The sequence below is a fragment of the Coffea eugenioides genome, unplaced genomic scaffold, assembly GCF_003713205.1.
Source record: "Coffea eugenioides isolate CCC68of unplaced genomic scaffold, Ceug_1.0 ScVebR1_1877;HRSCAF=2808, whole genome shotgun sequence".
Taxonomy (NCBI): Eukaryota; Viridiplantae; Streptophyta; class Magnoliopsida; order Gentianales; family Rubiaceae; genus Coffea; species Coffea eugenioides.
The window spans coordinates 28,321-37,760 of NW_020862312.1; positions in this window are offsets into that span (position 1 = coordinate 28,321).

The window sequence follows — 9,440 nt, forward strand, 5'->3', positions numbered from 1 at the left end:
AGATAGAGGCCGAATTGGCCTTAGCTGAAAACATGAAAGTTGTAGAGAATGACATTTTAAAGGTGCCTACAAAATTTCAGATCATTTGGATTAGTGTAGAATGAGATATGTCATTTTTACTGTTGCTGTTCTGGGTGATCAGAATGTGCGAACTGCGATTGTAATTGTCTGTTTTGACTGGAATTTTTTTGGATTTGGATGTTGGTGTCTTCTGATGAAATGTAGCTTGATGTCTTATGTATCATATACCTTTGGAATCAATGCATTTGGACCTGTGTAGACTGAGATAGACGAATTACAGCATAGTGTGATTTGGGAACCTGCAATTACGGTTCTGGTTTGGTATTCTGCATTTTTTGACTTAGTTGTGCTGGGATTTGGACTAAGTGGCCTTCTACATTGTTGTAGCCCTGTCTTTTAGCTTCGAGATGGTGGGTCTTACACCCTAATCCGATAATCGTAGTGCAATTTGTGCCATTACCGTAAAGTGACGTCCAAAACTGTTTTTCTGGTTTTGAGCTAAACCTTCATTTCCGGACCTTTTCCCTAGCTTGACTTGTACTAGTACTACTTGGAGCTTGCTGAATGGCTATTGGATGAACTCGTTGTTGTGTGTGTACCTTTGGGACTGGCTGAGGATATAATGAAGCCATGATGGCTGGAAAAGTTAGCAAATTCAGGGGAAGTGCTGTCCGAACTTTTAAAGGACTTGGTTGCTTTGCATTTGTGATCTAAGGCTTGGATTTGAGCAAGGCAATGATATTTAATGGATGATTTCTGAGCCATGGAGGTGAGTGACCTCAAACTGTTTCCAAATTTACTGTTGAACCGCTTTCCTGCATTATCTACTTTTATCTACTTTTGAACTGTTTTCAAAGTTACTTTTGGAACTGTTTTCTTACATATCATGTGTGCTTGCATCTTAGTGTCTTGTTATTAGTGATTTTGCTTTCAATGATTGTTAAAATGAGTTTTCTAGGCGAGTGTGTACTTTATCGCACTCGACCTACATAAAGATGAAAGTTTCAATGATTAATGATTAAATGCTACTTGCGCATGAATGTAAGCCTTTTGGGCTGAACTGGCCATTGCCCCTTGTTACCGGTCGTCTCGAGCCAGAAGCGGACTCGGTCGGGCGACTAGGAACTTGGGTGAACGTTTCGGTATACTCGAGTATTACCTTGTAGGTTGGTGGAGCCTGGCCAAAAGCCAGGGACGGGGTGAATGAATGCACGAATGAAATGAAAAGAATGAAATGAAATGTCAGGAGAACGAACGTATCCTTTCATGAATGTTACTATCGCTTTCCATTGTAAATGTTTCTTGAATTATTGATGTAAGAGTCCGGTGCAACCCAATGAGTACAAACAAATTCACAATGATGCACAAAGATATATCAAATTTAAGCACAATAAAGAAAACTTAATTAAAGAGAAAAGATAAGAAATGCAAACCAAATATCAAACCAATAGCCTCTTCAATTGATGGCGATGCTAACCAAGATGTACAAGTGAAGGCTCACTCCTTCCTCACCCCAAATACTCTTTGGTTGAGCCAAGGAGTTTTACAACTATTCTAGTTAACCCTCAACAACCTACACTTGAAAGATCACTCACCCAATTAAGAACTATTTTATACAAATGAGGCAACCTTCACCAAGGTTTTACCACTCCAAGTGATTGGTTCACCTTCACCAAGGTTTTACTACTCCAAGAGAGTAACCTTCACTTGAGCAACCTCACAACCCAACTTCCCCAACCCCTTATACAACCAACAAAGAATCTTTCTACTCAAAAATCTCACTTGTAAGCTTGTATTTTGTGTTGGCAAAAGTCCCTAGTCTTCTTGTGCTTTGGGGTTTTTATAGAAGGTGAGAAATGGCTCCAAAAGACTCTCCAACGGTCAAATATTAATTGCTGTCAAAACTAGCCGTTGGCCTGTCGGACGTCCGACAGGTGCCTGTCAGACGTCCGAACCACCTGTCGGACGTCCGAACCCTGCGTCCGAACGTAGGCAGAGAGTCATCAAATCTTTGCGAAATTTCTCGGACGTCCGATGCGATCGATGTGCGTCCGAGGCGTGCGTCCGATCCTTCCGGACGTCCGATGCTTCCTCACGAGCGTCCGACAGAGTTTCCTTCTTGATGTTCTTCATCCTTTCGGACGTCCGATAGTTTCCTTTTGGCCGTCCGACATGAGTGACCTGATTTTGCTTCTTCATTTGGTTGGTTTTCTTTCCTTGACACCATTGAACCTGATTCTAACAAATTTCTCACATAAAAACATTAGACCAAATCTACATTTTGGTTTGTTAATCATCAAAACCAAGGATTGATCGACCAAGGTCAACAATTGATACTCCATCATTGATTTATGACATCATTGATCTATGACATCATTGAAATGAACGATTGTGAAATTGATTTGATAACTGATTTTACTGGTTACTCGCTGAGCTTCTAGCTCACCCCAAAAATGTTTTTTCCCTTCCACAGGGCTCAAGGCGAAGGAAGGGCTTGTAGTGTTTAATCCTGGATTATTTCATGTATGGTTTGAATTTGGTTTTCCTTTTGTGTAATCATTCATATTGGGATTGTATTGAACGTTTAGAATTGATTGGATGTGTAATAGTCAAGTTTTGGACTTCCTCCTGTATCATAATTGCGACCAAGGATCAGAGTGGCGCAGTGGAAGCGTGGACGCTTCGCTTTTGATATGTAAATGTTGGAATATTTGATTTATATTGGAGATTTTATCTTGTATTCATTTGAGGACTGTAGTGATCGACTGAGTCCCGGCGAGAGCTGGGCAGGCGGCCCGTTGACCCCTCTGGTTCGCCTTAGGGGAAAATGGGGTCGTGACAAAAACCCTTAGCTAGGTGGTATTTGTGAGAACCCGTATTTTTTCCATTTTCTAGGTTGTATTATTTTCCGTGGCTTGTTTTCTGCATTTTCGTGAGTAGGAAAAATTTCTAGATATTTTTAAGGAGCAGATATAGTTTTTTGATGATTTTTCTAGTATCGAATAGGTTTTGAGAAATTAAGAGCGTATACCGGACGTGGGACCCACTAGTACGAAAAGTTCGGAAAAATTCGGCCAACTAGGTTAAGTTTTGGATACTGGATTTAATTTATCGGGTGTTAAGAGATAATTAGAGGAAGCTATTTGGATTGATGTGAGAGGGAACAAAGTGATAGACTTGCATTAAATAAGTGACAAGTGTCACTTGGCTATTGGTTAGACCATTTGACTACTAATGCATGTCTTACCAATTGACTTAAATATCTTAAAAATTCACCAAAAATCCCTCATTCTTCTCTTCCTCTTGGCCGAATCTCTTAAGCAAGGAAAGAAAGAAAACCTCTTCAATTTCTTGATTCCATCTTGCTCCAAATCACTAAACCAACCATTTAAACTTGTCTTTGTTCCATAAAACATCTTCAAGTAGTGTTTGTGAGTTGTTGTGTGAAGTTATTTGGAAAGTTAAGGTGACCAATTGCTCTCTCTCTCTTGTTTTTAAGGTGAGTTGTGAAGAACCACCCTCCTCCTTTAATTGATGCTTAAATCATGCTAAGTGGTAGTATGAGATGCAAGTTTATGGATTATTTCTTGATTTGCGGTTGAAATGATGAAGTTTTATTATTTTTGGGGATTTTTCTGTTTTAACATAAGCATGATTGTGTGGCTATCTATGATGATTGGAAATGGTATATAATGACTCTAGGAGGTGGAAAAAGTGATTAATTGTAACCAATTTTTAGTTTGGAAGAAATTTCAGAAAATTAGGTTTTGTGAAGGAACATTCTGCCTGAATTTTTAGTTCCTAGTTAGAGGCTGAATTGGCCTTGGATTAAAACATTAAAGTTGTAGAAAATGACATTTTAGAGGTGCCTACAAAATTTCAGGTCAATCGGAGTAGCGTAGAGTGAGAAAAGTCAAAATGACTATTGCTGTTCTGGTTTTACCCGAATGTAAGAATTACGCCTGTAATTGGTTGTTTTGGCTGGAATTGCTTCCGAATTGGTTGTTGAGGACTTCTGATGAAATTTATTCCTATTTCTTATCTTTCCGTTGGTTTTGGAATTTCTGGATTTGGACTTAGGCAGGCTGAGTTATGATGTTTCCGCTAGAATGCGTTCTGTGAATCTGTTTTACGGGTTTTGGTGTAGTATCTTGCATTTTTGACCTGTTTGCACTCAAAACTGGGTTGAGTGACCTTCTGTGATATTGTAGCCCTGTCTTTTAGCTTCGAAATGGTGGGTATTTCACCCTCATCCGATAATCGTAGTGAAATTGGTGCCATTACCGCAAAATGAGGACAAAAACTGTTTTTTTCAGGGCCAAAGCTAATTGCATTTCCGAATTTTCTGGTTTCCTCTATTGTTTGTGTATGCTTAGGGGACCCTATTTTGGTAGTATGTAGAATTGGTTTATGACTTATAATCGAGTCTTCTTGTATTTATTTGACTAGTTTAGGGCTTGACTTTCATATCCGGTCATTTCCTAGCTAAATTTTGTACTTGAATGCCATTAAGCCTAGTGAACGGCTTTTGGGAATGAGATTATTTTGTACGAGATGTTGGGACTGATTTGAGGACATAATGAAGCCATGATGGCTGGAAAATAGGTAAAAACAAGGGATATGCTGCCGAAATGTTTCTTGAAGGCTAGTTGGATTTACTTGTGATTTGAACGAAGGGCTTTTGGGTTGTTTGAGCCTAGGTCTTCATGTTACCTTTTTGTTACCAAAAATCATGTTTTGCACCCTTGCTTTAGTAATTATTTGGCGAGGCATACGACTGGTAGTCGAGCCTCACATGTGCATTCTGTATACTCGATTTTGAAAGTGGAACCTTCAATTGTTTTCCTTGGATTATTTTAGGGTTTCTTGGTGATTAAAGCTCTCTTTTGGGAGGTATCTGCACTGACCCTGGTGAGTGTACTACTCACTTGTGTGTTACTATATGGCTTTGAATGTAAATTGCTTGAAGTGAATTGAATGTGACTTGATTGAAGTGAAAGTGTACTTTATCACTCTCACTTATATGCCTTATATCATTGTTGTCATGTTATTGGAATGTTACATGAAATGTTCCATGAAATGAAATGAAAGTGACTTGGTGTCGATTGGACGAGTATCCAACGACTACAAATGTTATCATTGAGCTCAACCCCATTGGTAGTTGATTGAATCGAGCCGGCGAGGGCTTGGTCGTGCCAATTAATGAACCTTGGGTAAAGTTATATGGAATCTTGTAGTATGCGAGACTCTCGATTCCGGTATACTCGAGTAATACCAAAGTGCAAGTGTTTGGATTTCGGGCCCGGTAGGGGTATGTTAGGTGGAAGGAGTGGAAGTAAAGTAGAGTCTACGGTTGGTTACTTTCGAACATTGACGGAGAGTCAATGACGTCCGATCAAGAAATGCAAACGAGGAAAAGGCTCTTGAGAGCCATCCGTATCCTTTTATCACCATATTTGACGTGTACCTTTGCTTATTTTACTATATTGAATGAAAGCTTGATGCTTATATGCACTTGGTTGTGTAAGTGATAGTATCTCACTGGGCAATTAGCTCACACCGTTCCTTTTGTTTTGCTTACAGGAATATGACTCTTTTGGAGTGAATCTTGATAGATGATTGTTGAATGAACTAGATGTATATCTCATTTGTATTGTATATGAAGTGAAACCCTAAATGTATCTTTAGGGCCGTTTTCACTTTCAATTTAGCAAACCGTGTATATATTAACTTTTGAAAACTTTTGCATGTCACTTTGGATTATAATTGTTAAAGTTCAAGATGTGAATGTTGGTTTGATATTTGGTTACGTTCTGACGGGTCGGTTACTATTCATGGCTGACTCCGAATTTCATTTTTTTTATTTTGGGTTATTTTGCCCTTTTGCCTTGTTTACGCGCGTTATAAGTTCCGGAACGCAATAGATCGCTCTAAACTGCACCGTTAGTCCTGGCGAGAGCTGGGCAGGCAGTCCGCCGAACCCTCTGGTTCGCCTTACGGGGAGGTGGGGCTGTCACAGTATTATAGGAATTGGTGAAGTGGTTTGGAAGGATAAGGTGCTAAGTTACTTCCTTCCTTGAGTTTACAAGGTAAATGACCAAGAGATTCTTTCTTTGTTCACTTTGGTGTTAAATTAGTGACTTGTGATAGTTAAGGTGGTGATTTTATGGAAGATTTCATGATTTTTGGTAGAGATTGATGAATTTTTATTTTTATTCATAATTTTTCTGTTTTATATGTTTAATGTTGTGTGGCCATGGATGATGGTTTGGGATAGTCTAGAATGAAGCTATAGTGCGTAAATTGTAGCTAAATGTGAAAAATTTTCATGTTGTGCGGAAAATTCCAGATTAGGGTTTCAATTTCCCCTATTCTGTATGGTACTGTTACCCCTAGTTAGAGGCCGAATTGGCCTCAGTGTAAAACATGAAAGTTGTATAGAATGATGTTTTATAGTTTTCTGCAAAATTTCAGCCCAATCAGAGCAACGTAGCCTATGAACAGACCGACATACCCCTGCTGCCCTGTTTCTGTCCGAAACTAATAATCAGCTTCTGTAATTGGTTAGTTTGACCAGGATTAATACTGATTTGGTTGTTGATGTCTTCTTAAAAATTATAGCCTTGTATCTTAGCTTTCAAATGGCTTTGGAATTACCTGAATCGGAGTTGTGTGTGATGAGATATGATTGAATGAATCAGGACTGCTAGTTGAATTTCACAGTGAGCTTCGAACTGGAAAATCTGGGGTTGTTTTGGTAACTTTGACCTAGTTAGGATGAGAACTGGACTGAGTAGTCTTCATCAAAGTTATAGCCCTCTGTCTTAGCTTCGAAACGGTATAACTTGTACTTCAATCCAATAAGCGTAGTTTCGGTTATGTCCGATACGCTAAGTAGCGGTGAATCTGCCTTTTTGGTTCCTTAGCTTAAAGCTTATTTCCGGTCATTTTCCTAGCTAAATCTTGTACTTGGATGACTTTGAGCCTATTGAACGGCTGTGGTGATGAATTTATATTGTGTATGACTTTGGGATTGATTGAGGAAAATAATGAAGCCATAAGTGGCTGGAAAATAGGTAAACACAAAGGGTGTGCTGCCCAAATTTACACTCGAGGATTAGGTAACGATTTGAGAGCAAATACCATATGAACCATCTAGGATATTTGCGTCCTCTTTTATCGAGGTATATAAGGTCGAATCTGGCCGAAACTTGTACACTTGGAAAAAATGAAATTTACGACTAATAGAAATACGTTTTCTTCATTTCTTCGATTCAAATGGATATTTCAAAGTTTTACGAGCGAGCATGAGTTTTCCAAATATTTTACTCATGTCCTTTGGTTTAAATGTACTCTTTTCACTTCCAAAATCATATGTCCAAAATACTAGTAGTATTTGAATTGTCTTCGATTCACCTAACTTTTGCTGGAGGAACTGTAATATTTTCTCTTGATTAACCTTAGGGTTCATCGGCGATTGAAAGTGTTACCCAGAAAGATATTCTGGACGTTATTTCGCCTTAATAGGTGAGTGTACCACTCCCCTGAATTGTTGTTTGATTGGTTCATCTATACTTGAAATGTGTGACATGGATAACTATGAACTCTATTATTCTGAATGAGACGAGGGTGTACTTTATCACATTCGTTCTCTTGCCTGAACTGAATGAACTGGAATCTATTACCTGTACTTGTTATGAACTTGAACTTGTTACTTGTGCTTGTTATGAGATCGTTTGGAAGTGTGTCCAACGATTTTCCTGTTAACTTGAGCTCAACCTCATGGGGAGTTAATTAAATCGAGCCAGCAAGGGCTTGGTCAAGGTAATTGACAATCCATGGGTGCCTGTTCCTGGGGAATCTTTGGGTATTAAGACTCTTGATTCCGGTATACTCGAGTATTACCATTCCTGTTCCTGTTTGGCGTTCGGACCCGATAAGGGGTATGTTTGGTGAACGGGATTTTGGCGTTAAAGTGGTGTTCTACGGGACTGGTTCCTTCATTTGAACGTTGACGGAGGGTCAACGAGGCTGGATCAAGTATTGCAACGGGGATTTGGCTCCTGAGAGCCACCTGTATCCTTTACATTGTGGTGTTCTTTCATCTCTTGTATTTGATGTGAATATGTGCCTTAAAAGTGATTTTCATGAGTTCTACTGTTCCTACCGTTTATACTTTTGGTACCTCATTGAGCTTTTAGCTCACCCCGTCCCGTTATCCTTGTTTTCCTTACAGGGAACCATCTTTTGGACCAATGATCATTTTGAAGAATGAATTGAGCTTGTATAAACACCCTTTTGTATAGCTCCGTGGAAGTTGGAAACCCTAAATGTATCTTAATACAATGTTTCCTTTTGGTTTGTAAACTTACTACTATGTATATTTTGAAGTGTTTCCTCATGTTTATGTGACATATATTTGGGCATGTACATTCTCTCATGGTAAACAAAGTGTACTGGTACGGGGATGGATTGTGACGTAGCAGCGGCTCTTCCATTTCGTTTTGATTTTCGTGGGAACGCTGTACCAAAGATTGATTGTATCTTTTACTTTGGCTCATTTGGTTCTGAATGTTACCTTTTTGAAGTTATTTTGAGCGTTTGGAAGGGTTTATGTCTGTTCTGGATCCGTAGTCCCGGCGAGAGCTGGGCAGGCGGTCCGCCAAACCCTTTGGTTTGCCTTAGGGTGAGGTGGGACTGTCACAGGTGGTATCAGAGCCGCTTCGCGTGGTCTCTGCGTGGAGTGAGTTTGGGGCCAAGTGGTGTTGTGGTCTCGCTCATGTGAATGAGTGTAAGGGACTAAGTACTCTTTTGAGCATAAGCTAGGAATCACGGTGTATTATAGGGTTCAAAACATTATTCTGGTACTTGGAGACTATAGATACGTATGTCAGGTAGGAATTACAAATGTAGATGATTTACTCTTGGGACTGGCCAGCTCGAGTGGTGAATTATCTTATTTTGGATTCTTGTGCCTGAATACGAAAAGGGATGAAAGCCTAGGTTAGAAATGACTTGGGTGAATTAGAAATCTGATTCTACGGAACTTGATATGATGTGTTAGGGTATCATTAAGGATGATTGACCCTGCCTAGGGATGAATGTGGACGGAGCCTAGAGAGAGAAAGCTGTTGGTTGGTCGCTTGTGTACCATTGGCCTAGTTAGTATATAGTTCTTTTAATGACTTTCATGCGATTCCTTCTGCTTGTATCTGACTGACTGTTACTGTGTGATTTATCTGCTAAAGATATGTTATATGTATATTGTCTGCTTTTATCACTTGCACCTGCATACTTTGTTTTAATATGGTATTCGCGCTTCAACCCTAGACTGATTAAGTCAAATGGAGGGTACTCGTAGTGGACGAGGCCGGGGGCGTGGAACCTCAAATGAAGGAGAAAATCGGGAACCAACACCT